Genomic DNA, 27,948 nt, shown 5'->3' with positions numbered 1-27,948 from the left:
CAATGATTGAAAAGCAACCTCAGAGTCACTGCACTCCTAAACTGGTCCTGCTTTCCTGAGGTCATTGGAAATTGGCCCTGTATGAATTTTTTTTTTAAAAAAAATTCCCACTGCAGGGTAAAAGAAAACCATGGGAAAATAGATATTGTTTTTCATAGCTAAATAAGACATTGTTAAAAGATATTTAATAGGAAAAAATGTTTTTTGATGCAATCTATTTCAGCTCTTCTGGCTTATAGGAATTGTGTCTATCTGAACTGTTTCATCTGTAAATTCATTTCTCCTTTCTAGAAGGCAGAAGAGAATAATTGTCACACGTTGCCAGAAAGATGTGTCCTCTTTAAATTAGATATGGAGTATAGTGGAGGCAAGCTGGGCATTTCCAGAACACAGCTCATTCATCTCAGCAAATGAATAAGATTTGTGGTTAAGAATGATAACTATAAAATGGAATCAATGCTGCACATGAGTAAAACAAGCTTCAGATGCAGAGTCACAAAAATAATATTCTGGCAAGACCAGCAGCAATGAGATTCATGCTCTACTAACCATTTTCTTTTTTATAGATTTAATTAGCAGCTATTTGTAGTGGCTTTTTGAAAACTTGTGGCTGTTTCATTGTATACCCAAAATGAGCAGTTGCTTTTGTGATGAAGGTAAACAACAGTTTTTTACCCACTGGCTTCTATGCTTCTCTCATATTTGATTCATTTGTTAATCACATCTGCAAAAAGAGGCTGTGTTTACAGGACAACAGAGTTTTTCACAACTTCGCTATTCTCCATTGACATCAGAGAATGATATTTTCAAAAGAGATTCTTCTAGTTGGGTAGGTGTGAAAGACAGACAGTACAACAGCTTCAAGGACTGAAAACACATCTTATAACTGATTATAGTTAACTTCTGAGTAAAAAAAAAACCTATTAAGGAAAAATAGATCACTTTACATGCAAACCAGTTGAGTATGTATATATCTTGAGCATTTCTTAAGTACATCTTCCTTATAATTTTAATAAACACTTGTATATCACATTTAAACTTTAATAACTTTTCAAAATTCAGGAAAATAAAACATAGCACGTATGTTCATATGATATTGATATTTAAATATAGCTTTATATATTCTATGAAGCATACATATTTCTTTATTGAAAAGTATTTCTTCAAATGTTTGCAGCTTAGGAAACAATAGGGACAAAAGGAAACAAAATTTATTACATTTTCAACTTTCATAATTTCTAAATTTATACAAAAGCACTTTCCCCAAGCTGGTCTCATTTAAAAGGAGCATTTCAATATAAAGAGATACTTTCTGCTGCAAACTTGTGTCTATAGTGTTTGGTTTGAACACCATTTTCATGCAGTGAGGGTAGCAGTAATCTTGTCCCCATTATTTCTACCATTCTATATGAAACTATTTCTACTTTGTACATTACATCTAGAATATCATCTTAATAGAAAAAGTGAGCATTTGCTACGTATAAATATAAAGTATTTATATACAAGTGGGATACACACCCTCATCCACACCCACATATACTGTATATACATATTCAATATATATGAAGATTAATATCATGAAGTATGTAATGTCATTAGTAATAAAATACTAGGTTGTTTTTGTTTTTTGAACTGCACAACAATTTGAAGTGCATGGAATGAGAAATATTTCCAGAAAAAAACTTTAAATATGAAGGGATTAGACATTTAGTTTCTCCCCCCCCCCACTCCCAACCCAAACTGGAATAGCTTGGGAATCATTTGTGAATCTTTCAGATATATATTCCAAAATGTTTAATCATAATGCAATGTTTAATACAAGTCTATAAAAATCTATTCATAAATCAATAATTAGAACCAAACTGAACTTGAATAACAAAACCGGCAAAACACATTCTCTGCTCTGCTATTTTTTAAAAATACTTTCTTCTAATTTAGGAGAAAAACTATAGAAATCCTACAGAAACAGTGTGACTACTTCACTAAAACTGAAGTCTTGCACAAGACTATTTAGAAGGAGGCTACATTGATTTTAATAGGACTCACTCCTATATATAATCTACAGGGTTACCATCTACGTATTTTTGCAATATAACACTGACTGTTGGTCTATTAAAATATTACTTACTGTAAGCAACTACTTTATGCGACAAGTAAGGGAAAATTCATTTTATAGTGTAAAGCATGCTAAATTTATAGGCACTGGTCATTTCTCTGTTACAATTTTGTAAGTGCAAAAGTACTTTTAACAAGTCATTATTATTACCATTACTTTTTAAAAATCAATCTTGTTTCTTGCTCTAACCTGAAACTAGTGGTTTTAGGTAGAAAACTTTTTATAGTTTTGTAAAATTAACTTAACTGGGATTTTTCCAATTCCTAAAAGACCCTTATAACTATTGGATAATAATTTGCTACTTTAAAAAGCCTCTATGATGATTTTGGGCACAATTCTGCATGGCAATTTAATCTAAAATATAGTAGAAAAACAATGAAAAACAACAGAATATTTCTATTCAGGGAATATTCTCTTGTGCTATAAATCTGAACTTTAATCTTGCTGGTCCAAAGGCCAACAATTGCCTTGGCTGATATGTCACATTTCTCAACTATGAAAGTGCAATTTCCTTTCCCTCAACACAATGCAAACACAGCAATAGTTATTTCAGCAAGGTATGTGATTATGTATCATTATGACATTGAATATTTCTATAATATAAAAGTATTTTTAATTACAAATTTCACCTACCTGTAAAAATACACTTGCAATCCCATTACATTATTTATTTATTTATTTCTCTTTTAGTAATTGACTAATGATTTAATATTTCCTAGCAACTAAGTTTTTCCTTCTCGTTTGTTATAAACGATATTATAATTCCTTATAGACAGTGACTTTCCAGAAAATTAAATGGGCTGTTCATTTTGTCTTCTGGATATGAATATTTGTGTATTCCTGAGAGAAAGATTTTTTATTATTAAAAATAGTGAAATGAAATGACTTAAATTGAAAAACCCTTGCATCAGTTTTATGTACAGTTTTTATATACCCTTCCAAAATTCTGTCACCTTCTCAGCCAAATGGGAATTTACTCAGCCTAATGTTCTCTTAGATTATCAGTGCAGTGCAAAACTCTCAGTGCAGTATACAGGGTCTATGAACATTCTAACTACATTCCAAGTTCTAGCTACTGTATAGTAGATCCGCACATGCAGATTAAGGGTGAGCATCCTCCTACATAACCAAATCCTGGATAAGAGGAAGCTTCATCTATAATTTGTTGTTGCAACACCAACTTAAGGAACATGAGAAATCCAAGTTTAGAACTCTGTAATATGGCAACATCTTATTGTATACTCCAGAATCACAAAAAATATGGATTTTTTTTTGCCATTTCATGAATCCACAAGTGATTTCTAAATAAATTTAATAAATGCTGTCAAATACCACTTTCTGCTAAAAAGAATAAGAACATTTATTTTGTTTTGATAAATTTATAGAGCTATCCTACTTCACTTACAAAAGATGCTTTAATTAATATTTTATGTTTAATGTAATTATTAAACTTTTCCCTTAAATGGAAATTGTATGTTGTATATATCATTTTATCATAACAAAACATTGTTCATAGTTTTATTACAAATTAAATTCTAGATAATATTCTCACACCATGTGTGAGAATTGTTGGTGTGAGCATAAAACCTTATGCTAAACCTTTAGCATAAGGTTTTTATGCTAAATGAATAGTAACAATTAAATTACAATTTAAACATACTTATTGGGGAGTAAGACTGTTGGACACTAAACTACTTACTTTTGAATAAACATGAATAGTTTTCTAATATAAAATATTCAGATTTCAGATGTTAACAGTTCAATTTAAATAGTGTTATTGTAAGTTATTTCATAATTTATTTAAAATATAGCATTTAAAACCACTTTGAGGATCTGAATTTGCAGTCTTAAAAACTATGAAGTATATCCTGCTGAATTCATTACTTTTCAGTACCCTTTCTTAAGAAATTTAATAAAGAAATCTTAACTTCTTTTCAATGAAAATAAGTTATATTTGATCGTCTATTTGGTCTAGCATGAGGAATAAAACAGTACAAATATTGCATTATATTTATTATATTGCATTATATTGCATTATATTTATAACTTAAAAAGATTTTATTTATACAAACGTTCTGATGTGATAATGTTCAAATGTTCTTCATTTCTTACCTTAAGAATAGCTCGTTTCCCCTCAACTCCATTATTTATTCTTTTGCTATTAATCAATAGTACAATCCCCTATTAAAATCTCGTTCTGAAAAGAGCAATTTCAAAAAAACAATTTCTTCACAATAATATGAGTTTTATAATATATAATATTTACTCAACTGGGCAGTACACATTCAGCATTCTTTTGTTTAAATTACCTTTTCTTTCTCTTTTCATTACCTTTGTCTAATAATAGAAAGGTGAAAGGGTTGTACTGTCACCTAGTGGATAAAGGTAGTAGAAGTATCTACCTAGCATTTTAGTCCTGCAAATTAGCGTTTTTTCAGAAGTTCATAATATATGGCAAGTCAAACTACTGTCGCTATTGTTAAACTGAAAGGAAAAAGGTATAAGGTAACATAATTCTAGGGCTGATATTCAGATATTCTCCCTCAGTATAGATTTTAATTATTCATTCTTTATTATAAAACAAGAAAAAGTACATTTTCTGTCTAGAATAACATGAAGTAAATATGAGGTATTAAAAATGATAGCTAAAGTTTACTTCCACCCAGACTGTACTTTATACCTGTTTAGGCAAGATTTTTTTTTCTGTCCTGTCAGATGGGAACTGTTTTAATACACTTGAAAGAAATAATTCTACTAAATTTCTTGAAAGAAATAATTCTACTAAATTCTACTAAATTGTATTTTGTGCACTTGTGCACTTGAACACTGTTTTCTGCTTCCTTTCACTTTCACTTTGAAGAAATATTTCCTAATTTCTTATTCATCCAGTGTTTTGCCAGATGCTTCCCTTGAATTCACACCCAGCAGTAAAAGACACATTTGCTCTTCACTTTTCTCTAATTCTCCAAACTTGGAGTGCTCATTTGTTTTTGCATTATATGGGTTTTCAAAAGAACATGGTATCTAACTGCATGATGTTTGGCTATGATGTTCAGCATGTTTGGTCTTGATAGGCACTTGGAATGGCAAAGTCCCTGCTGCTCTATCATTGGATCTTCAAGATATACATCTCCTGTCAAAACTTGCATCTTCATCTGGGAATCCTCTCACAGAAAAACTAGGCATTCTCACATATCTCTGCACAAATTGGTTTCACAGATTCATTGATATTACAAGAATATCAAAGACGGGTCCATGATATCTTTTGCTGTTCATTGTTATCATCCATTTCTAGTCCTAACAAATAATGATTCTACTACTTAAAATTTTGCTTGAAATACCAAACTGCTTTCTCAATTCACTGAACTCATCTCATGCAATTAATATGATAAATTAATCAATATGATTAATATGATAAATAACTAAGGAATATTGTATTCAGCTTTATTAAGCATTAATTCTATTTTACATCCCTTGATTTCCCTCATATACGCTTTTTGAAGCTTTTTTTTTGCAATGTCTTTAATGTAATTTTTAAAAATTAAGTATATAAATGATCAATGAATTGATTTTTAAACTCTGTTGAAATTAAACTTCATTAAAATCAATAGATAATTAATGTTATGATTTAATCTTTATACATAGAAATAAACCACATTTATATACCATTAAAAAGACAGTTAAATGTAAGTTAAGAAGGAAACAAAAAGGCTAGAATGTATCTCTCCATAACTCACACACAGATAAGCAGAGATTAACACCAGACAAATAATCAAGCAGAGCAGATATCCTAATCAAGGAACTACCAAGGAGAAAACCACATCTCCAACACTGATTGGGCAAGCTACTGCGTATAGCACTAATGATGTTATTTAGTCAAGTAATGAAGCATCTGCAAGCAAACAAGCAATTTTAGACAGCACCAAGGAGTCCAGAGTTCAACCCTGAGCTACATATGATAATTTTTTTTGACAATCTTAATAGTATATTGATGTCATAAGTGCTGCCAAGTTAATGAGCTTGATAGTAATCTTATAGCTTGGTTTATTGTTATGCTAAGAAAAGCAGAAATGGAAAGAAAGAAAGAAAGAAAGAAAGAAAGAAAGAAAGAAAGAAAGAAAGAAAGAAAGAAAGAAAGAAAGAAAGAAAGGCAGGGATTTTTCATAGTGGGAGTGGAATTCCATCTAGCCTTCTCTAGATGTATACCATTATATATGACAAGAGATTCTACATTGGTTGATACCCAAATGCTTATTGTCTTACCTTTTCTTGCCCATTGTCATACACAAATTCATGAAAGAAATGAAAAATGTCCGTCAAAATATTTTTTAAAAAATAAAAAAGTCAAATTGGCTGCTTTGTAGGGTTTTTTTTTTCAAATATTAACCCTATCAAATGAGTTCATTTTTTTAAATACATAAACTGTGGATCCAATCTATTGTATGCTAAATTTTTCAGTGATGCTAAGAACTTTCGATATATGAAATAGAAGATTCACAATTAAATTAGTTATATATAAAAAAAAATTAGATGATCATTCTCTCAAAGACATTATTTACACTGCCAAATGTCATAATGCTTATCTCTAGGTATCATTTTTTTAACCCTGTCATTGATTTCATCATAGTCAAGAGTTCTTAGTCTAACCACCTTCTCTACACACACATTTGTAATTCATACTGTATAACAGTTTACTGATGAAAAGTTAGACTTTACTCTTACCACATACCTTATGTGCAGTCATGGTCTCACAGTATGTATATAAATGTTCAAGTTGGATAGATGTTCTTAATGCACTATTGACATAGGCTGACTTCCCCAGTAAGGCTTTTAAAGTTTCATGTATGTCTCTTCATGTTTCATTATTTAACATCTTATTTTATTCATCTCAGCTTTGTTGGCACTATGATTGAGAAAATGTATTTCCATAGTAATAGAAAACTAAGATTGTTATGGGACAAAGGTAAAACAAATCCTTCTTTCTTTCTTTCTTTCTTTCTTTCTTTCTTTCTTTCTTTCTTTCTTTCTTTCTTTCTTTCTTTCTTTCTTTCTTTCTTTCCTATTCTTTACAGCCCTCCTCCTTTGAAACAATGATAATGATAATTAAATGCTTAAAGAAAGATTATCTAGTTTCATCTACCTGGACTGTCTGGCAACATCATGTGTAACAATAAACGAGTGTTCTTAAGTCACAGCATTTCATTGGAAATGAGGCAGAACCTGTGTATTTTAACAGCTTTTTACAACTTTTAACCACTAGCAAATTTATTTTACTTTCTCAGGGAAGTCCAATGAAATGCCCCTAATTTAAACTAGAGGGTCTTTCATGCTTGAAGGCAAAACCATTTCTGCTGAGCACCTGAATATGTACAGGTGAATCCAAAAACGAATGAAAGATAGTTTGTCTCTTGGCCAGTCTGACTCACTTCCAGTACCATGATCATTTATTATCCCCCCTCAAAAAAAGTGGGGGGAGAGAGAGAAAGGCTGGCTTTCTGCTCTGCAAACATTGTGGTGGTCTTCACTTTATGATGAATAGATTTACCATGTCTCCTTTAAAATGCATGATGACATAGAGTTTTCCTAAAAGTCTCCCAGCTTCTCCTAGCACTCATACCTGATGATATTTTTAATGTATGTGCCATGCAGTGTCAAGCACCTAGTTGTTTATCATTTCTTTTCCTCTCCAATTTGTTATACAAACTCAGAATGATTTGTAGAAAATATGATACTGGTCCTGATGGATCCACTAATTCCACACATGAGAGATGAGGTGACATACCTTTAACTTAAGCAGGCGGTGTAAAGGACGAAACTATTTTTATAATAAAGAACATGATCTCAAGGACACCGTAATGATATATCTGTTTTGTATAATTTTTTTGAAGAAATCATTCTAATCATTTCTTATTATTCTAATAGGATGTGGCCCAAAGAGTCTGGGGCAGGCTGGTTTCTGACAAAGGGAGAAGATTAGGAAGGAATTCAGAAGAAAAGGGAAACAGGGTGAAAAGATGTTAGAAAGAAGGTAGGGTAAGAAACAGACCAAACTGGGAAAATTTAGGCATACAGAAACTAATATAAGACAAATCTAGAAAATCCTTTTTAAAAGTTGGTTCACTAGCTTATTCTTCTTATTTTTTGTTTCTTTTATAGTTTGGATGACAGCATAAATAATGCTTGAGTATTAATAAATCATAGGAATTCAAACTACATATTTAGTATGGTATTACTGGTTTGATGTTATTGGAAATATTTATTGCCAAGAGGGACTGACAAGTTTTTACTGCCTCACTACATTGATTTCAAAATTGCCTAATGGCAGAAATTAAGGTGACCATCCTTGAGGCAACACAAAAGCTGGTGGGGACATTACTAGTGCTAGCCTTTCCTTCTTCCTCTGAACCCTTCATGCCCAATTTACAACCAGCTGTGCATTTGGTGCTGAGTGATGACATCACTCCAGCTGTGCACTCCAGCTGACACCCTCCCCCTGTTGCTTGCCATTCCATCTGGCATCCAGAATTCCTTGACACAAAGTCAATAAAGACGATCGGGATAGAGGCCTAGAGACATATGACATGGATGATGACAGCAAGTGCATTTCCATTCATTTTAGAAAGCAACTCTATATCTATTTGATGCATGTTTGCTTTTGTACAAATTCCAAGTCCTGCTTTATTCTTTATTTTAAGTGATACCACTTTCTTTGAAATAATGATATAATAACCCAAATCAATCTGCTGGTGGTCTAGGGAATAAAGAGAATGATTCCAGAAAAAATAAAAACCAGTCATACAAAATCCCCCTTTGGTCATACATTTTGGTACTGGTCAATAAACTACAGCACTATATATAAATAAAACATTCCTTTCAACATTATGTCAGCCTTTAAGAAAAAGGTCAGTTAGTCATTACAGATGTATGTTCTCTGCACCTGTAAAATCTGCTGTGCATTCTTTCAAGTTTTTATATCAACAGCATGTCTGTCAGAATAACCCGCCCCCACCTATAGCGATCAAGCATTAATATTGCTAAAAGTTTTCCAAAGTCACAAAATTGAATTAGGCTCATGCCAAGCATGAGTGTTATGAGAATTACTATGTGAATTTATGTGCTTCTTTCTTTCAGTTCAGTCACATGTAAATCTTTTCCAATTCTGCTCGAACTCTGGCAGGGTTTCACAATACGTGAGCTTTTTAATTGTTCGAACACAGAGACTAAAACTTTCCTTACACAAAATGATGAACCAAAACCAAGGCAGTGCAAATAAGGCAAGAGAAAACTCTCCAAGACAATTGCACAATGAGACCAAAAGCTCCTTTTCTTTTACTTTTCTGCTCCTACAGCCAGAAGGCTAGTCTCCTGCCCCAAGAGAGCTGTAATAGCTAGCATGGATACTTTGGAAGTATCCTTATTTAGTGAAGGATCACAGTATAAGAAAAGTTGGAGAACAAGGCCAGTTTCAATGGGCTATGAGGGGTTCCCTGATAAAAATCCTGTTCCTTGAGGTCATCACTCATTGCTGGGCAAGTTCAACCTTCAGATCTACATGAACAAGCCCATGTGCAACACCTTCCACAAACTATTCTGGTTGTTAGCAAGGCATAAAAAACTGAAGTCAAGTAAAAAACTGAAGTGAGATCACTAAAGTCTATAGCTACTGGGAGTGATAGGACCACTTTCATTATTCTTTCTTTCCTTTGTTTCAAAGGAAATACTACATCACGGGTGTCAAGCTTACCACATCACGTTGCCGTCACGTGATGTTTCATGACGTTTTCCCCATTCACGGAGCTGGGGTGGGCGTGGCCTGCATGTGACACATCTGGCCTGCGGGCCGCTAGTTTGACACCTGTGTACTACATAAAGTGGTTTTGGTTATCATCTAGTTGTGCTTTATGACTACAATAATTGTTTCTCAAGCTAAGAGAAAAAAAAGGGAAAGAAAAGTTTTTCTTCTTTTCAGTATAATTCAAGAATATGAAAAACAGACAGACACATAACACACACACACACTCAAAATTGGCTGTGTGTCTTGACCAGGTTTTAGAATTGTTTCAGCTGGATTTGGTACTTGCCTACTCTTGACAGCTGTGTGAATCCTGCAGTGCTCACTTCACAAAACAGGCCCCTGTGGCTTGATTCACAGAATTTGGAGGCAAACCAATCTTTCTGTGGCCGCTAGGAAATGCAAGCAAAGACTACATCTTGATTTCTTAGTTACACTCTCTGCCTAGAATATTGACTCCTTAATGTTCCAGCAATGGCTAATAAAGACAGAGGCTCCCTCAAGACAGAACAGTATCACATAATTATCTTTTAACACAACATGAAAACCTTTGAGTTAAAAGATTGAGATAATTAGATTGAAACACATTCCTTGTGTTTCAGAAAAAAATTAAAGTGACAAGAATATAACTAGAAGGATAACTATGGAACTAAATAAACATTGAAATAAAAGAGCAGAAGTCAAAATTTTATATAAAATTTTGTAAGCTTTGGTAAACAAAATGTGCTTGAGAAACACTATTTTGTGTTCCAGTTTTCCAGTTTTAGTCACCAGAGCTCTGAGGGAAATATGATTCCCAATTTAGTTTGTAAATGTTTCAATGGCTTAATTCAAGTTATCAACTACTCTTCAAGAATTGCATGTGTCAGTTGCAAATATATAAAATTAAAGCATTTACATCTAGAGTGCCAACCATAAGTAGTTCTTGCATGTTACTTGGAGAAATATTCCAAGAGAAAAATATTCTAGAATGCCTGTGGTGCAATATTTTTTGCTTGTATGGGCTCAGTACATAAATGGAAATAGCAGAAATTTGTCAATGCTAACAAATACTTGCAATTTTTAGTTTGATGTTTTAAAAGTGGTCAAACAATCATTTAAAAGCTAATTTCATTTTCCTTCTAGAAATTTAAATCTTAGGTTTAATCAGAAACAAGTGAAATAGTTATAAGTTTCATTCTTTTTCAGGATAACTTTAATTGATGATCATTATTTAATAAATTTAATAATTACACCATTTAAAGTGCATAGTGTCATAGTTTTATTATTATAATAATAATATTAGTTATAATGCATTAAATATCATAAGACAATATAATATATTTAAGATGGAGGAAGTATTTTGGATAAGACTTTTGCAAGTAGTATGAGGAGTTTTATGTACGTTGACTGCTGTACACTGATACAATAAAATGTATTAAAGAGATAGAAAACTTTTTTCTATTTATTCATGAATTATTTTGATGCATTCCAAAGGACGCACGCACACACACACAAGCCTTAAGAACAAATGCAGAACTGAGAAGACAGCAAAAGATAGCAAAGGCCACCTTTGCAAAGAAGCTGAAGAAACAGTGGACCACCTAGTTAGCTGCTGGCAGATTGTACAAATTGACTACAAACAACGGCATGACAATGTGGCAACAATGGAGCACTGAAATATCTGCAAGAAATACCATTTGTCTGCAAGCAAGAACTGGTGAGACCATAAAAAGGACAAAGTAATAGAAAATGAAGAAACTAAAATGCTCAGGGATTTGAGAATTCAAACAGACAAGCACCTATCACATATAACATTCTCAGACTTAACAATTGTCGATAAGAAAGACAAAAAAGCCTAGATACTAGATGTGAGACAGCAGAAAAAAAAGAGAAAGAACTGGACAAAATCACAAATCTGCAAATAGATATAGAGCAACTGTAGCAAAAGAAAGCAAAGATAGTACCAATAGTAATAGTGTCTTGTATGTAGTCCCAAAAGGCTGGAGCACTACTTGAACACCATTGGCATTGACAAAATTATCATTAGTCAATTGGAAAAGGCAGCTGTACTTAAACAGTTTACATCCTATAACCATCCTATAAAAGTGATGGTTAACCTTTTTTGTGCCGAGTGCCCAAAGCACACGTGCACATGCCGCAACCCCCAAAATGCAATGTGAGTGCCCCCACACATGCACCCTGGGCATGCACACATGTTCCCTGCACATGTGCCCCCTGCACATGCGCCCCTGCGCATGCGCCCCCCTGCGCATGTGCCCTGGGTCCCCGTTTTGGCTTCCAGGTTGGTGCAGGAGGCTTTTCAGGCCCAAAATGTGTGCCGGGAGGGGGGGGGAGAGGCAGCTAGGACTTGATGGGGGTAGAAACTGCAAAGATTGGAGAAGGCATGGAAACTGCAAAGGCATGGAAAAGGCATGGAAGGCAGGAGGCAGCTAGGACTTGATGGGGGAGAAACTGGAGATTGTGTCATAGCATTCCTACCTTCCTGCCTTCTCCAATCTTTGCAGTTTCTCCCCCACTGAGTCCTAGCTGCCTCCTGTCTTCCATGATCTCCAAAGTTTCTCCCCCATCGAATCCTAGCTGCCTCCTGCCTTCCACAATCTCCGATGTTTCTCCCCCATCAAATCCTAGCTGCCTCCTGCCTTCCACGATGTCCAGTTTCTCCCCCCACCGAGTCCTAGCTGCCTCCTACCTTTCACGATCTCCAAAGTTTCTCCCCCATCGAATCCTTGCTGCCGCCTGCCTTCTGTGCCTCTTCTGATCTTTGCAGTTTCTCCCCCCCCCATCGCGTCCTAGCTTTCTCCTGTCTTCCTGCCACAGAGAGGCACCTGCAGAGGGTGGAACCTGCAGAGATCGGGGAAGGCCCCATCCCCGTGCATCCACGGCAGAGACCTGAAGACCAGCTGGCCGATGGGAGGTGTGCGCATGTGCAGTGGAGCTGGGCTGGGGCGACGGCTGGCATGCCCCCAGAAAGGGCTCTGTGTGCCACCTGTGGCACGTGTGCCATAGATTCACCATCACGGTCCTATGACGATACTTTAACAACATCAAACAATAGCATTGCCTATCCCAGGTCCTTGGGAAGGACTTGATAGGTGAATAAAAATGAGAAATCCAGCCTAAACATTTGGCTGACTAATCATGATATATTTTTTTTATTTAGATTTATATGCTGCCCTTCTCCGGAGACTCAGGGTGGGTTACAATGCGCTAAGCAATAGCCTTCATTCTTTTGTATATTTATACAAGTCAGGTTATTGCCCCATAACTGGGTCCTCAATTTACCTACCTTAGAAAGGATGGAAGGCTGAGTCAACCTTGAGCCTTGGCGAGATTCAAACCTGCAGTAATTGCAGGCAGTACATGTCCAGTACATGGAAAAGAAAAAAAAAACCTTCTATGTAACTGCCCCATGTGAACTGGTGTCTTAGATAAAATCCAATATTATTTATTATTTCTCCTTCAATGTATTATCAATATAGTAACTTCATAACAAATTTTAAAGGACATTCAGTCCCTTATGCTTCTCCTGAAGTTATCTTACTTTTAATACGTTTGCTATTTGAAACCATATCCCATCCATTAATTAATTGCGTGAATTCATTTCTTTGATGTAGTACAACGTCACTCTTTTTGGTTTCAGTTAATATGGAAATATTTGATTGGTTTTGAATACATTGAGAAATTATGTAGGAGAACTTTATATGTTCTTGAATTCCTATAAAATACCCTTCTTGGTGGTTTAAGTCATAGGTTTATCAACAGATAAAATATTTGTAAAGCAAACTTTAGCATCATCCAAAAGCAGTACCAAAGTATTAATTGAAGAAAGTTTATTTAGAGTTCTCCTAAGAATAAAAACAGAGAGGGTCATTCATATCTCCCTAAAAAAAGAGTATCAAATCTGGAAGATCTTTTGCTAAAAAAACAGAGTAACTACAGCAAGATAAATTGCTACATTCCCGATATTTTTGACAATTCTTTCTAGCTCCAGATGTATGTTCAATGGTTATATCCCGAATGAAGGGCACTAGTTTTTGCATTTCTGTACTACAGAAAAGGAAACAAATAAACACACCTGTATATCATACAAAAGAGAGATTTTAGACTGGAAATGTTCGCTATCTAGCTAGATTGAGAAAATTATATTTACTGCTTTTCAACTGTGAAAAAGGTGCAAAGAAAATAAAACCTGCCTATTTATTTTCTTTTTGATAAAAATCTGGAGAATCTGTACCTCTCTACTATATAGCATGGAATAAAAGCAGGACAAGGATTTTCCTTCTGTTGAAAAAAGGATTAAGTAAGAATAGAAATTCTGCCTATGATAAGGTAGGATAGATAGTAAGTAAAGGATGACAGACAACAAAGGTAAAGGTAAAGGTTCCCCTCTCACAAAGTCGTTCTAGTCGTGCTAGTCGTTCCTGACTCTAGGGGGCGGTGCTCATCTCTATTTCAAAGCTGAAGAGCCAGCACTGTCCGAAGACGTCTCCGTGGTCATGTGGCTGGCATGACTAAACGACAAAGGCACACGGAACGCTATTACCGTCCTACCAAAGGTGGTCCCTATTTTTCTACTTGCATATATTATGTGCTTTCAAACTGCTAGGTTGGCAGAAGCTGGGACAAGTAATGGGAGCTCACCCCGTTACGCAGCACTAAGGATTCGAATTGCTGAACTGCTGACCTTTTGATTGACAAGCTCAGCATCTTAGCCACTGAGCCACCATGTCCCTCTTAACAGGCAATAGATATATCGGCAATTGAACTAACAGGCAATAGACTAATTCAATTGCTGATATATCAAATTTGGATGGCAATATAAAAATAACACTGAACATTATTGGGATCAAGGAAGCCAGTTGCATCTCTCTACAGAAAATCAAATAAAAGTTCAACGTTCATTTGGGGAGTTGCAATTGTTTTAGCTTTTGAAATTTCCAGAAATGTTGCAGCAAAATACCATAAAAATCAGCTTCAGGAATCAGGGTGACAAAACCCAAAATTAACAAAGAAGAATGTGGGAGGAGATGCAGCCATTCACATGAGGCTCCATCTGTGATGCTTAAATGGATTCCCGTGGAATAATAACATCCCTTAAACGGTAATGGTGGTGACACACTATCCATTGTCAAAATGAATCTAGAGGGAAATTTATTGTTCAGTTTTATATGTGCTACAGTAAAAAAAAAAAAAAACCAACTCAGTAGTTTTTGGTCTGTGAGCTGCCAGGATTGTATCCCAAGGAAAGAAACAATAGCGTAGCAGGATCTTAGTGCAAAGCTAATTTGGAAATCTCCCAAATGTAGCTGATGCAGAGCACAGAGCTCCACAGCAGCTGAGCTGTTCCTAGCTCTTTCCGCACACAGAATGTTCCCTTGAGCTCCTCTCTTCAGATCTCCCCATCTGACCCTTTCTTTTATAAGTCATTGTTGTGCCAATATCAGCCAAGGACTTAGCAGATGAGCAAAATTGACTGTGACAGTCTCTTCATTGTCTGTGCCGTTTTCATCTCCTTTCTCGGAGCCGTTGAGAATACCAAATAAAAAACAGGCTCCTGCTATTTGCCCTCTCCTCTGCTCTTCTCACCTTCCCAGCAGGGTCTTAGGGATGAGACTTTTACTTAATGTGATGAGAAATGATTTACAGCTTGTAAGGCCTATCCTCTTTCCCTTGTGTTGCTGCAAAGGAGGGAGGCCAAGTTTTTAAAGTAAAATGTGGAGTCCCTGGTAGCTTTCTGAGAGTTTAATCTGTTCCTCCTTTTTGGCAGTGAAACAAGGCTTTTCTTCTCCTTCCCTTGTTTTCAATATATTAAAGCAGGAAAAGAGAACGGGTGGATGCTACTATACTCTATAACTCTAGCATATACATTTCTTGCAATTCATTCAACACAAAATAACATGGAAAGAGATCCCAAAGTTACTACTAGATCTAGCTTCAGAGAGCAGGAGAACAAAAAAGCTCATAAAGACAAAAATAGTGGAATGACAAAATATCTTATGATGAACTATAAAGAAGAACCCCCCTTTTTTTCTTTTTCTTTTCTTTTTGCTGTTCAAGGGGCCAGAAATCTGAGCTGAAATATTCATATACTCTGTGTGGTTTGATATCTACAGCTTGTATTTCGAAGCTGTTGAATCAGTTTTGCAGCAGGGATGCTTTTACAATGGATGAAAGTATGTGATTATATTTGCACAAGAACATCTGGATTATAATGGAAGGAGAAGAAGCAACTCCAGTGATATTTCCTTCTGAGCAATGTGGAAGGTGCCCTGTTGGTTCAAGGAGAAATGGGAAGTAGGCAATGAACGGAAGATGGTCACCACTGGACTATAAACTCTCTTATCATAGATGAAGTCCTCAGTTTATGTCCCATCAAGCTACTGGACTAAGGAACATGGTGGCTCATGTAGTTAGGATGCTGGGTTGGAGGATACCAAGCCCGTGTTCGAGACCCGAGTGCTGCTGTGGGGTGGGGTGAGCTCCCTTTCACTCCAGCTTCTGCTGGGGACATGAAAGGAACCCCCAACTGTGCATTCCCTGGACAACGGTGATGTCACCAACTAATCATTTCAACCTGGAAGTGCCTCTGTGCTTCTGACACAAGTACAATGCAAGCTACTAAATTTAATGGAATTATGTATTGAAAGTAGAGCTTCTCTTTTGTATTCACCAAGTTAATGAACTCACATATGAAAAGCACAGGCTCATACCACCACAAAACTATTAATTTACAGTGACGACAGGCCTAAAAGTGATGCTATAAAACTATCAGATGATTTCTACACATAATAACTGCAAAGCACCTGCAGGACCAAATAAATAATTTGGGATTCCTCAAAATCTGTCAGTATCATTGCTTCTATTTTCTTAAGCAGACAGGGAAATCGTACTATAGTTCACTGCATTGTGTTAGTATTTCTTCACTGAAGGACCGGATGCTACCCTAGCTTATGTGGGTGGAGGAAACAAAAAATGTGCATTTGTGGTGAGGAAGGCTGCCAGAGGATGAGAGGAGGCAGGGTTGCCTTCATGCACATCCTGTACAGCTGGAACTGTAGTTTTTACACATGGTGTCCAGTTACTTAACGCTTGATATAGTCCCAAGGAATAAAATGTTGAAGATTCTACTTTTGCACATACTCTGAGACAGAAAGCTATGACAGATAGTTCAATTCTCTGATTTCTGGGCCATGATGATGAAGTTCATGACTGATCTTTCCTGAAGATAGTCATGCAAAACAGGCCTTTTTGATGGAAGCTCCCTATTCCAACCGGAGGGGGATTTTGCAGGAAAATTATCATTATCAAATATCATTTGGTGCCCATGATATTAAATCTCAGAGTCTTAGAATTGAAAAAGTAATTTGTATTACTCAGCTAAATTTCCAACTCAGTGCAGGAATCCAAATTAAGTAATTTCCATTAGATGGGTGGCTAATTTTAAATTAAGCACATCTAGTAAAAGATAAATTACCACCTCCATGGGTGAGGGTTTCCACTATCAAACTGCTCTTACTGTTAAGATTTATTTCCTAAAAAGTTTATAACTATTCTAAAACTTTCCTAGAATCTAAAACATTTACTTGGTAACCTGCATTCTGAAACCAGGCACAAATATTTTGTTCTTCTAAGTGATAACCTTTTAGATATTGGTAAAGGTGCTATCAAACCTTCCCTTAGCTGCTTTTATTTCAAAGCAAAACATCCCAATTTCTTTTCATATTATCTTTTCATACGTTAAACCTTCTTGACATTCTTGTTACCTCTCTCTAAAACCATTCGATTGTCACAATATGTCTGGATTCGTAATACTTGTTAGACACTTAAAACTTTTTTGTGCATGATATTTTGATTAATAAAACTTGTTGTCTGGAATATCTAGGACTTGTAAGTCAATACTTTGTAGAATATCAGACAAATTTTTAGTTTTAAGAATTTTAGCCCTTTAATTTAATTATAATAATATTCTACACTGAGTATAATACACTGTACTTTTCCAGCTAGAATTCTGGAGGGAAAAGTCCAGTATGAATTTGATAATTAATTCAGTGAATGATACATAATTATTTACATAGAAATAAATAAGGGCCAGGTTTAACTTTTCATGCTCAGAGCGCCTTAGATATCACTTTAGGATTAAAAAAAAACATTCAAGTGTTTCAAAGAAAGGAGGTTAAGGGGAATTTAGGACTGTCAATTTCGTTAGCTACATTTTTCATTAATCTCAACATCAAGTTATCTCCTTTCTGCTTCTAATGTTACACTCTGTAAGACTTCAATTTATTTAATAATTAATTTGAAATTATTATTAAAGATATAAATACTGTATATAGATATAACTTTTAAAAGTCACTGAAATTATCTAATCAAGAAATGAAAAGGCCATGAATGCTAACATAAACCCTAGAAAAAGTTTGTGTCTGTATTTGGGGATTCACAATACCAGTACATTACATTGGCATCCTTCAGTCTCAAGAGATTATGGTATTGGGCTCTGGAAAGAGGTCCTAATAATACCGGTATATATTTAGCTAATTTAAATTTCTCAAAAATCCTGGGAAACAGCTTACTTAGTGCCTTATTGTGAACCTGGTCCTAGATATCTTCAATGAAATATATGAAAACACACATATGTAACTCTTAGAGGAAAATGGTGCAAATAAAATAAAATAAAAAATCAGTTTTGTAGGCTGGAGAGTTGATATTTAAATAAAACTCGTGTGGTCGTGGTCGTGTGGGTGTGTGACGCTTCTGCACATGCGCAGAAGCATCCGGGCACGTGGGCGGAAACTCCCGCTGCCACAGCTACCATTTCGCCTGATCCGGGGCGAACCAGTAGCAACCCACCACTGATATGAGGCAAAAGCAACCAAAATAAAACTGGCAGTACTGTCTGTATTTAACAGAATTGTGGCATTAAGGATTGAGAACATAGTAGGTAGAAAGGAATGGCCTCTCTAGCCAGGAAGTCTTTTCACTTTTCAGAACACTATCCATCATATGACAGAAAACTGCAGGAAAGTAATCTACCACTTCTTAATAGGGTTCTGCACAGAGAGCAACTTTGAAGGAGCAGCTGCCCATAGTAAATCTCACTGACCCGTAGTGTCATTCTCCAGGCTTCCAATTCTTTGTTCCCCCAAACTTTGTATTAAGATCAAATAATAACACCTGACAAAACGAAAAAGCCACAACAATATGAGAGTGCAAAGCTTTTTGTGATGTTCTTTTTCAAACTATACCACCGAAGAAGCCTGATACCAATACATTTGCTATTATCAACTGAACATGCTTTTGATGGAAAACAAAGTGATTTCCCTATCTTTATCTGTAAAGACTTATACACTGGCTTTGCTGGAATGTATATGTTTTTGTTGATCTTTTACCTTTATCTTTCAACATGGAAAAGAGCATGCAAATGGAGATGTTTTGTTAATAAGCAATCTATACAGGATATTGGCAAGCAGAAATCTGACCCATGAACTCAAAAAAGTGAAGGGAATAGAGGTAATCCTTGATTTATGACTACAATTGAGCTACAATTGTTTCTGTTGCTAAGTGAGACATTTGTTAAGTGAGTTTTGCCCCATTTTACGACATTTCTTGCCACAGTTGTTAAGTGAATCACTGCAGTTGTTAAGTTAGTCACATGGTTGTTAAGTGAATCTGGCTTCCCCATTGACTTTGCTTGTCAGAAGATTGCAAAAATAATCAGTGACCCTGGAACATTGCAACTGTCATAAATGTGAGTCATTTGCCAAGCATCTGAATTTTGAATGTGTGACCCTGGAGATGCTGCAACCGTCGTAAGTCACTTTTTTTCAGTGCCGCTGAGTGGTTACTAAATGAACTGTTGTAAGTTGAGGACTACTTGTATATCCAGTGTATGCATTTCTTTCCTGTGTAGATGACGCTTCAGTTATTTGAAACTTATCCAGTCTAATATTAAAGCAAAATATTGATTTGGCACTTTCACTGCTCTGATGAAATGGATAGAATAGAATAACAGTATTGGAAGGGACCTTGGAGGTCTCCTAGTCCAACCCCCTGCTCAGGCAGGAAGCAGGAAGCTATACCATTTCAGACAAATGGTTGTCCAATCTCTTCTTAAACACTTCCAGTGTTGGAGAATTCACAACTTCTGGAGGCAAGTTGTTCCACTGGTTAATTGTTCTAACTATCAGGAAATTGGGACACAACTGTGTGTCACTTCATTCTAAATCCCTGAATGGTATCATTCAGTGTCTGCAAACAATTGGTAAACAGCATGGGAGAGAAGATGGAACTTGATGAAAGCTCAGTGGCATTAAATAAATCAATAAAAAAATAAACTAATCAATAATGAGTTTAAACAGAAACTCCAGCACCACCTTTTAGAAACAGCCATCTGACTATATGCAGAACCACAGTCAAGTTAATCTACTCACATCTAGCTCAGATAACTTTTTCATAGATAAGTGCTTGCTAAGTGTGCCTCCATAATTTTTAAAACTGGGAAGGGATCCTGAGAGAAAAAAGTTAAGAAACACTGCTAAGGGCAATAGTATCATATACCACTCCAAGGTTCATGAGAATCAACAGAGCTGTTTTTTCCTGGTTGCTCATCTGACAAAGATCTTCTTCCACTATTGACCCAAACCTAATTGAGACAAATTTATCCAAGATGTTTAATCCTTGAATATCTATATCTGGCCCATTATAATTCATTCAGTACATGTCCAGAAAAAGGATGTTGGCAACAAATTATCTAGCTGTTCAAATTTTCAAGTGCTGGTATATTTTTTTTCCAACAGGTATTTCACTATTGCCTCCTGTAATGAAGCTGGGATCGCTCCTTTGTTCAAGAAAGAATGTATAATTCCTAATCAGTTGAACAGTTTATCTATCTACAATATATAATGAGCCATAATGAGCATTAGTCAAGGAAATGACTAATTGGTCACACTTGATGAAAACTTTAAGAATTAAAAGTCGGAACTGGGTTACATAGTTCTCTGAATACTTCTTCAGATTAGCTGCCAAAATTATAGGATCATGACAAATATGATCAATTCTATTCCCAGAGTGCATACACAACATACTATAGAAAGCTACCAAGGGTTCTATGTGATCTCATGCTGGGCCAGACCTCAGCAGGCTTCAAAGCATTCAGAATACTTCCACTGGGTGATAAATGTTCAAAAATTACTGTGAGTATTTTCCAGCTTAGTTTGCATCCCACACACTCCTAGGTAATCCCTATATCCAGATCAGTTCAATCATGTGTGCTACTCAGTTCAGCTAGCAAAAAATATAGTTTGATGCTCATTTATTAAACACCAGAAAAACATCAAAAAAGTGAATTCGCAAATAGGAATAAGAAGCAGGAAAGGTGAGTTGAGAGAGATGTGAACAATAGACGCATGTATATTATAGATAGTTTATACTGTATAGTATAGTGCATATCAAAGGGACACAGAACTTTCCAGAGCCACTGGAAAATAATAATTTAGGTGATTACATGAACAATCCCAAAATGAGTGACCTTTAAGGGTTAAAACCAGCACCTTGAATTGAACCCAGAAGCAAACTGGCAAGCAATGCACTCATGGAACACAGGTGTAACATGTGTTGCTCTATGAGCCCAAATAACTGCCCACTCTGCCTGCATTCTGTATTAGCTGAAGCTTCTTAATACTCTTCAAGGGCACCCTCATATAGAGCTTATTCCAGTAGCTCAATCTGGAGGTGACCAGGGCCTGAGTGACCGTGAATAAGGCCTGCTGATCCATGAACAGGCCCAAGTGGCATACGAAATGTAGCTGTGCAAAGGCTCTCCTAGCCATGACTGCCACTTGTTCCTCGAGCAGGAGTCATGAATCTAGGAGGACCTCAGATTGGGCACTGGGTTTATCTGGGGCAGTGCAACCCCAACCAGCAGCAAATATGGCAAAGTCTTGGAGCCAGTAGGCCCCACAATGCAAAGCCATTCAGTCTTGGCGGAGTTTAGTTGAAGGCTTTATTGCCCATTCAGACCCTCATAGACTCCAGACATTGAGATTAGACATTCACAGCATCACTTAAACCACCAGAGGTATATATTGAGTATCATGAGCATACTGATGACACCGCACCTTATAGTGGCAGTTGAGCTCACCCAGTGGACTCACGTAGAAGTTAAAAAGGAGAGGAGACAGCACTGAACATGTGGTATCCCACATAGTAGGGGCTGAGGATGGGATTCTCCCCTCTGGTCAACACCAACTGGAATTGGCCTTAAAGGAAGGAGGCAAGCCAGCACAACATCATGCCACCCACCACCAGTCTGAAGCTAAACCAGAAGGATACCATGGTTGATGGTATTGAAAGACACCAGGAGGTGAAGAAGGGCAAGGATGGATGCTCAACCCCATCTCATCCATGCCAGAAGTCATCCAAAAGCATGACCAAAGCTATTTCTCTCCCACATCCGCATTTCAATCCTGACTGAAGAGGATTCAGACAATCCTCTTTCCCCTAAAGCCCTCTGAAGCTGTTGCACAATCACCTTCTCTACAACCTTTCCTAACAAAGGGAGGTAAGTTATTGGATAAAAATTGTCCAGTATGGTGAGATCCAGCAATGGCTTTTTAAGGAGGGGGAGAATCACGGCCTCTTTAAGAGATAAAAGGACAACCCTCTCACTCATTGAAGAATTAACCACAATTATTGGTTTTATCTTGCAGTGTTCATGTATATGAAACTGGTGAAGACTATTTCCAAAGACCACAAAAATGGGATCAGAAATAATTGGTACAAGTTCTGGCTACCTAGATTTACCTAGGGCAAATAAAGAACTAGAGCTGTGCTGCAACTGAGCTGAGCATTGGCTGTGCTAAATTTTTAGAATTATGATTTCTTAAGTTGTTCCAAATAAAATGTCTACATTTACCATTTATATATCTTTCTACAAAAAGTCAGTGGAAAAAACCTGTAGATACAGTGTCTTGGGAAAGCAGTAGATTGAAAGAAATACAGACATCTCTAATACATCCAGTATGTGCTAAAATTAAGGGAAAATTTATACAATTATATTATCAGTGGGGATTGTCCTATTTAGGCAAGCAACTCAGTTCCCAAGCAAAACCATACTCTCCATGTGAAGGAAGTCTCCATAAAGACAGAAAAAATTGAGAACGATGGTCTCCATGCACAACAGAGAAAGAGGGAACTAAGCAGACACTGACAGAGGAATTTACCAAAAAGAATTTCTCATTATGTGCCCAGAGCTGGGAAAGTATCTGAGAGCATAGCCAAATCAAGAAACAAACAAAACTTTATTGCGGTCAACAACCAGAATTCCACAAATACATAACAGTAAATAGAAACGAAAATAAAAGTAGGTACAGCCATATTGTCAAGATGATCAAATCATGTCAGTTCAACAAACAATAGAGTGTAGAGATTCTTTTTTAGATTCAAAGAAACAAAATTGTTTCGATCAGCCAGCAGGAACTGTATATAAAAAAGTTCTAAATGTCTAAATTAACAACGAAAGGGTTATAAAACATAATTGTGCATGTTTCTAAAAGGAGCATAGCTTCACTGCCCCCTTCACCACAAGGGCAATTTTAATACATAATAGGACATTTCAAAATTTTCCATCAAGAACAGCTTTTGGAAGTACATTAAAGCATATTAAAGTTAGAAGTCTCCTAAATTTGGACACAATTATTTGATTTGGACCAAAGAAGATTACGTTTACATATGTCTCTAGGAAAGCAGGTTGCTTTGACTGCCCTGCCACAACCATCAAACGTTGCTTAAACTCCAGTACTGCCTGCTGATGAACCATTATCACAAAGACACATTGTGAAAATCCTGTAATAATCCTATTTCTGTTGCAGGGATCCTTCCCAGGATATTACAAAGTTAGTAATAAAATAAAAAAAGCCTAAGTCATAGGGAAAATAGTAGTAAGAAAATAATAAGGAAAATAACAATGAGAGAAAATACATCCGCATACATTGGTCTCTATTTTGTTTATTTCAGCCTCCCAATACAGAACCATACTGGAGACACATTATGCCACTAGACACATATTATTTTTTCCCTTCTCCTCCTCCTTTATTTTAAACAGTTTATGTGACTGGCCATCTCACTGCAGGGACTCTCAGCGGTGAACAGTCAATTAAACTAAAATCAACAAGCCAAAATAATTAAAAACAATTTGCAAACCAAATATTAAGAACAATTTTTCCACTGGGGTTCCATTTGCCTTCAGCTGTTCCTTCAGACAGAGAAGAGGAGGAGGTGGAGAAGAAACTGTATGTATATGCCTGCAGAAACTCTCACTTGTAGGGCAGAGTCTCTTTCTTAGGCTGCTTAGACCAGGGTTCAAAACAGTTTAATGAATTAACCTGTCTCTAAATGAAGCAAAGTAGCTACAGGTAGTCCTCAACTTACAGTTCGTTTACTGACCGTTCAAAGTTAAAACCCTGCAAAAATGACTTTTGACTGTTTTTCAGAGTTATGACTTTTTCAGCATCCCCATGATCATGGGATCAAAATTCAGGCGCTTGGCAACTGGTTCATATTTATGACTGTAGCTGTGTCCCAAGCTTATGGGATCACTTATGATCTTCTGACAAGCAAAGTCAATTGGAAAGCCAGATTCACTTAACAACCAACTTATCAACTGCAGTGATTCACTCAACAACCGAGGCAAGAAAAGTTGTGAATTGGGGCAAAATTCACTTAACAGATGTCTCACTTAACAGAAATTTTAGGCCCAATTGTGGTCATAAGTCGAGGACTACCTGTATATGATCCCAGTTGGACTCCAAATAAAATCTGTGCATGATGTTTGCTGAAAATATATTTATGACTGTTGGTATATTGTAAATGATGCACCTCTGCAAGAGTAACAATATTGTATAGCTGTTGTCGCTTCCTGAGCATTTTGGATGATATAGTCTAGATGTGCCCTGCATTTGCCAGAGTTATGAAACACGAATGACAGCCAAAGATTTTAAGGTTTTAACTTGCTCTACTAGAAGACCATTCAGCTACCATTCAGCTACCAGGAACTCTGAGGTACTTTGCAAAAAATAAGGACCTTACTTAATGTAACTGATTTTAACAGCTTCCTCATTGCTGTATTTAGTTTCATCACACAAAGCTTGGTGGGCATGGCATGGCATGGCTTGGTGGGCTTGGCAGGGGAAGGATACTGTAAAATCTCCATTCCCACCCCATTCCAGGGGAAGGATACTGTAAAATCTCCATTCCCTCCCCACTCTAGGAAAGGTTACCTGGGAAAGGGAAAGAGCCCTGGTGGCATAGCAAAGTAAAAAAAAAAAAATATTAATTATAATTATAATTAATTATAATTATTAATTAATAATAATTATTAACATAATTATTATGTTAATAAGCATTGTTATTAACATCAGCTGCCTGCAATTACTGCAAGTTCAAATCTCACCAGACTCAAGGTTGACTCAGCCTTCCATCCTTTCTAAGGTAGGTAAAATGAGGACCCGGATTGTGGGGGCAATAAACTGACTTTGTATAAATATACAAAAGTATGAAGGCTATTGCTAATTGCATTGTAAGCTGCCCTGAGTCTTCGGAGAAGGGCGGCATATAAATCAAATCCAACCCCCCCCCCCTGCAAAATCCCCATTTCCTCCCAATCAACTGGGACTTGGGAGGCAGAGAATAGATGGGGGTGGGGCCATTCAGAGGTAGTATTTACCGGTTTTCCGAACTACTCAAAATTTCTACTACCAGTTCTCCAGAACTGGTCAGAACTTGCTGAAACCCACCTCTGCTTGGTACTTGTTGTTAATTGGTTCCAGGAGATGCAATGAGTACCATAAACAATGAGTATCAAATGAATTTTCCCCATAAGAAATAATGTAGTGAATCACAAGGCAGACAACGCCGACAAGTTCTAGTTTGTGTGTTGAGTACCAAACAAACAATGAGTACCAGGAGAAAATTTTCACATCAAAATGCATTGAGTGCCAAATTTGATGAGTTTCGAAGCAATTGGGTACCAAGGTACCACTATACTTTTGTCTGTGTGCTCCCAAGCCTGGTTTGATTTATTCTCCTATGTGTTTTAGCAGAGGGTTTAGTTTAAAAGCTTGTTTCAGCTTCTTAAATAAAATTAAACTGCTTGAGTTTTTTAGTGCCTGGATTCAACTTGCTTATACAGACACTCTGCAGTAGAACCTACCTCCCACCATCCCTGGGAATTGACTGCACAGCCCTATGTTAATATGATTTGGAGTTCAGCATCATTGCCCGTCATGACAGGATTCATCATTCAGGAAGGTGAAATTGTATGTATTCATTGTTAATGACCCAGTTTCACCAAAAAAAAAAAAAAATCACACTGATTTAAATTGACATGCAAATGAAGATGGACTCAAAGTGACTCAAGTTAAAAACTTTGTTTCCAGGTTTAAAAAGTCCACTGAACATTAAGTGTAGAAGATTTCTGAAGTAATTTTTCATCACTCCTTTTAATTAGTGGGGCAATGCAGAAATGATCAGTTTTATGTGTGCTTCTAATTTCATTGCCATCTGAGACAAATTCAGCTAGACTAGTCTTCTCTTTAAAAGAGGAAAGACAAGCTGTTTTCCACATCTGGAAAGTAGAACAGCAGCACAATAATTTACAATTGTCTGTAAGAAAAAAGAAACACCAGACTTTCTATTAACTTCCTCCAAAAGATACTGAGACGGAATGCAGAATTTTTTTCATCTAAGAATGTTTTTTATACAGAATTCCAGAATGAACTCATTTAATATCCTCAGAATGAAAATATGTTTATTCAGAAGTACATCTTGCTGATTATAATTAGAATTACCTCCAATTATAGGGCTCATATTACTTGTAAAAGGTTGTACCACAGGCTACAATCTTACACAAGGAACAAAACCAGCACAAACAAAAACTAAAAATTCATCAGTAAAAGTAATATATAATTATGATGCCATAAATGATGTAAAGAAAAATAAATATATAGACAACAGAAGTTTATATGCTAAGATAAAAGTAGTAAATATGGAATAAAAAGACAAAAGATAAATAGTTACATAACATTAGAAACATGGTATAATTAGCTTTAGCAAAGGAATTTAAAGGATATATTACCATAAAAACAGAATTAGTACTTATATGTTTATCTAGTGACTGCAGAAGTTCATACAACTCTATGGAGCTCTATGTGTGAGCAACTGTATTTAACTACTTACTTCATGAAGGCAGCAATTGGTCATTTTACACACCAATAATGAATGTCATTATGTTGCACAACATCCATTCTATCATGGATTGCTTAGGCTCTTTAATATCCTTCTGTGATTTGGAACTTTTTCTGGACTGTTTGATTTGCTCTTACTTTTATTCTTATTTCCTTTTGTTTTGGTTGTCTTGTTCTTTTTCATGCTGTTCTTATTTGCATTTCTCATATTCAGTGATTCCACTGAGTTAATTTCTTTGAAAAGTAAGCAGTGTGTTGGTCCTTTCATATTACATTTTCTTGCAACAGCAATAGCAAATAATGGATGGATGTCAGGCAGCCCATGGTTAAATTGCCTGAACTTCCATTTCTTCTGTGGCATGTGCATAAATGCCTTCACACAAAATGTGCCATATCAGATATTTCAGGGCTTCTGTTCAAGATTTAAAATATTTTGAAAATTGCAATGGAGTCCTGCAGCAATATTTACAGCTTCATATCTGCCAAAACTATTTGCAAAATATTTATACCTTAAGATAGGCAATCATGATAACCTGATCACTCCCATGATGTCAGAACAAGTCTTTAACCAACCAGGCACTTCAAGCCATTGCTATGCCCCACCATAGTGGACCATTTTTATCCAGTATCTACTGTAAATTCCCTTTTGGGGGAAAGTGGTTGAGAAGGTGGTTGCATGACAAGTTTAGAGAATCTGGTCTGGATTGTTTTCAGTCAGGACTGACCCAGATATGGATGGAAATGGCATTGGTCATGCTTTTGGATAACCTCTAGCACTAGAAGATGAGGATTCTGCATCC

At 36.1% G+C, this 27,948-nt stretch overlaps 1 protein-coding gene across 2 annotated transcripts in view; it reads right to left on the bottom strand.

Moving 5' to 3' along the window:
- Positions 1–27,948, bottom strand: part of SLC25A21 (solute carrier family 25 member 21) — a 263,467-nt gene that overhangs the window by 145,768 nt on the left and 89,751 nt on the right. The window contains exon 2 of one of the 2 annotated variants that reach the window (XM_087874625.1): positions 13,198–13,249. The exons of the other annotated variant lie outside the window; for it this stretch is intronic. The gene's annotated coding sequence lies outside the window, so the exon portion shown is untranslated. The remainder of the gene's footprint in view (positions 1–13,197; positions 13,250–27,948) is intronic. 2 annotated transcript variants of the gene reach the window in all.

Source organism: Pantherophis guttatus, chromosome 1 (assembly GCF_059756535.1).
Source record: "Pantherophis guttatus breed Tessera chromosome 1, ASM5975653v1, whole genome shotgun sequence".
Classification (NCBI taxonomy): Eukaryota; Metazoa; Chordata; class Lepidosauria; order Squamata; family Colubridae; genus Pantherophis; species Pantherophis guttatus.
Note: the sequence above shows the minus strand (reverse complement) of the source record. Positions and strands in the feature narration are given on the sequence as shown.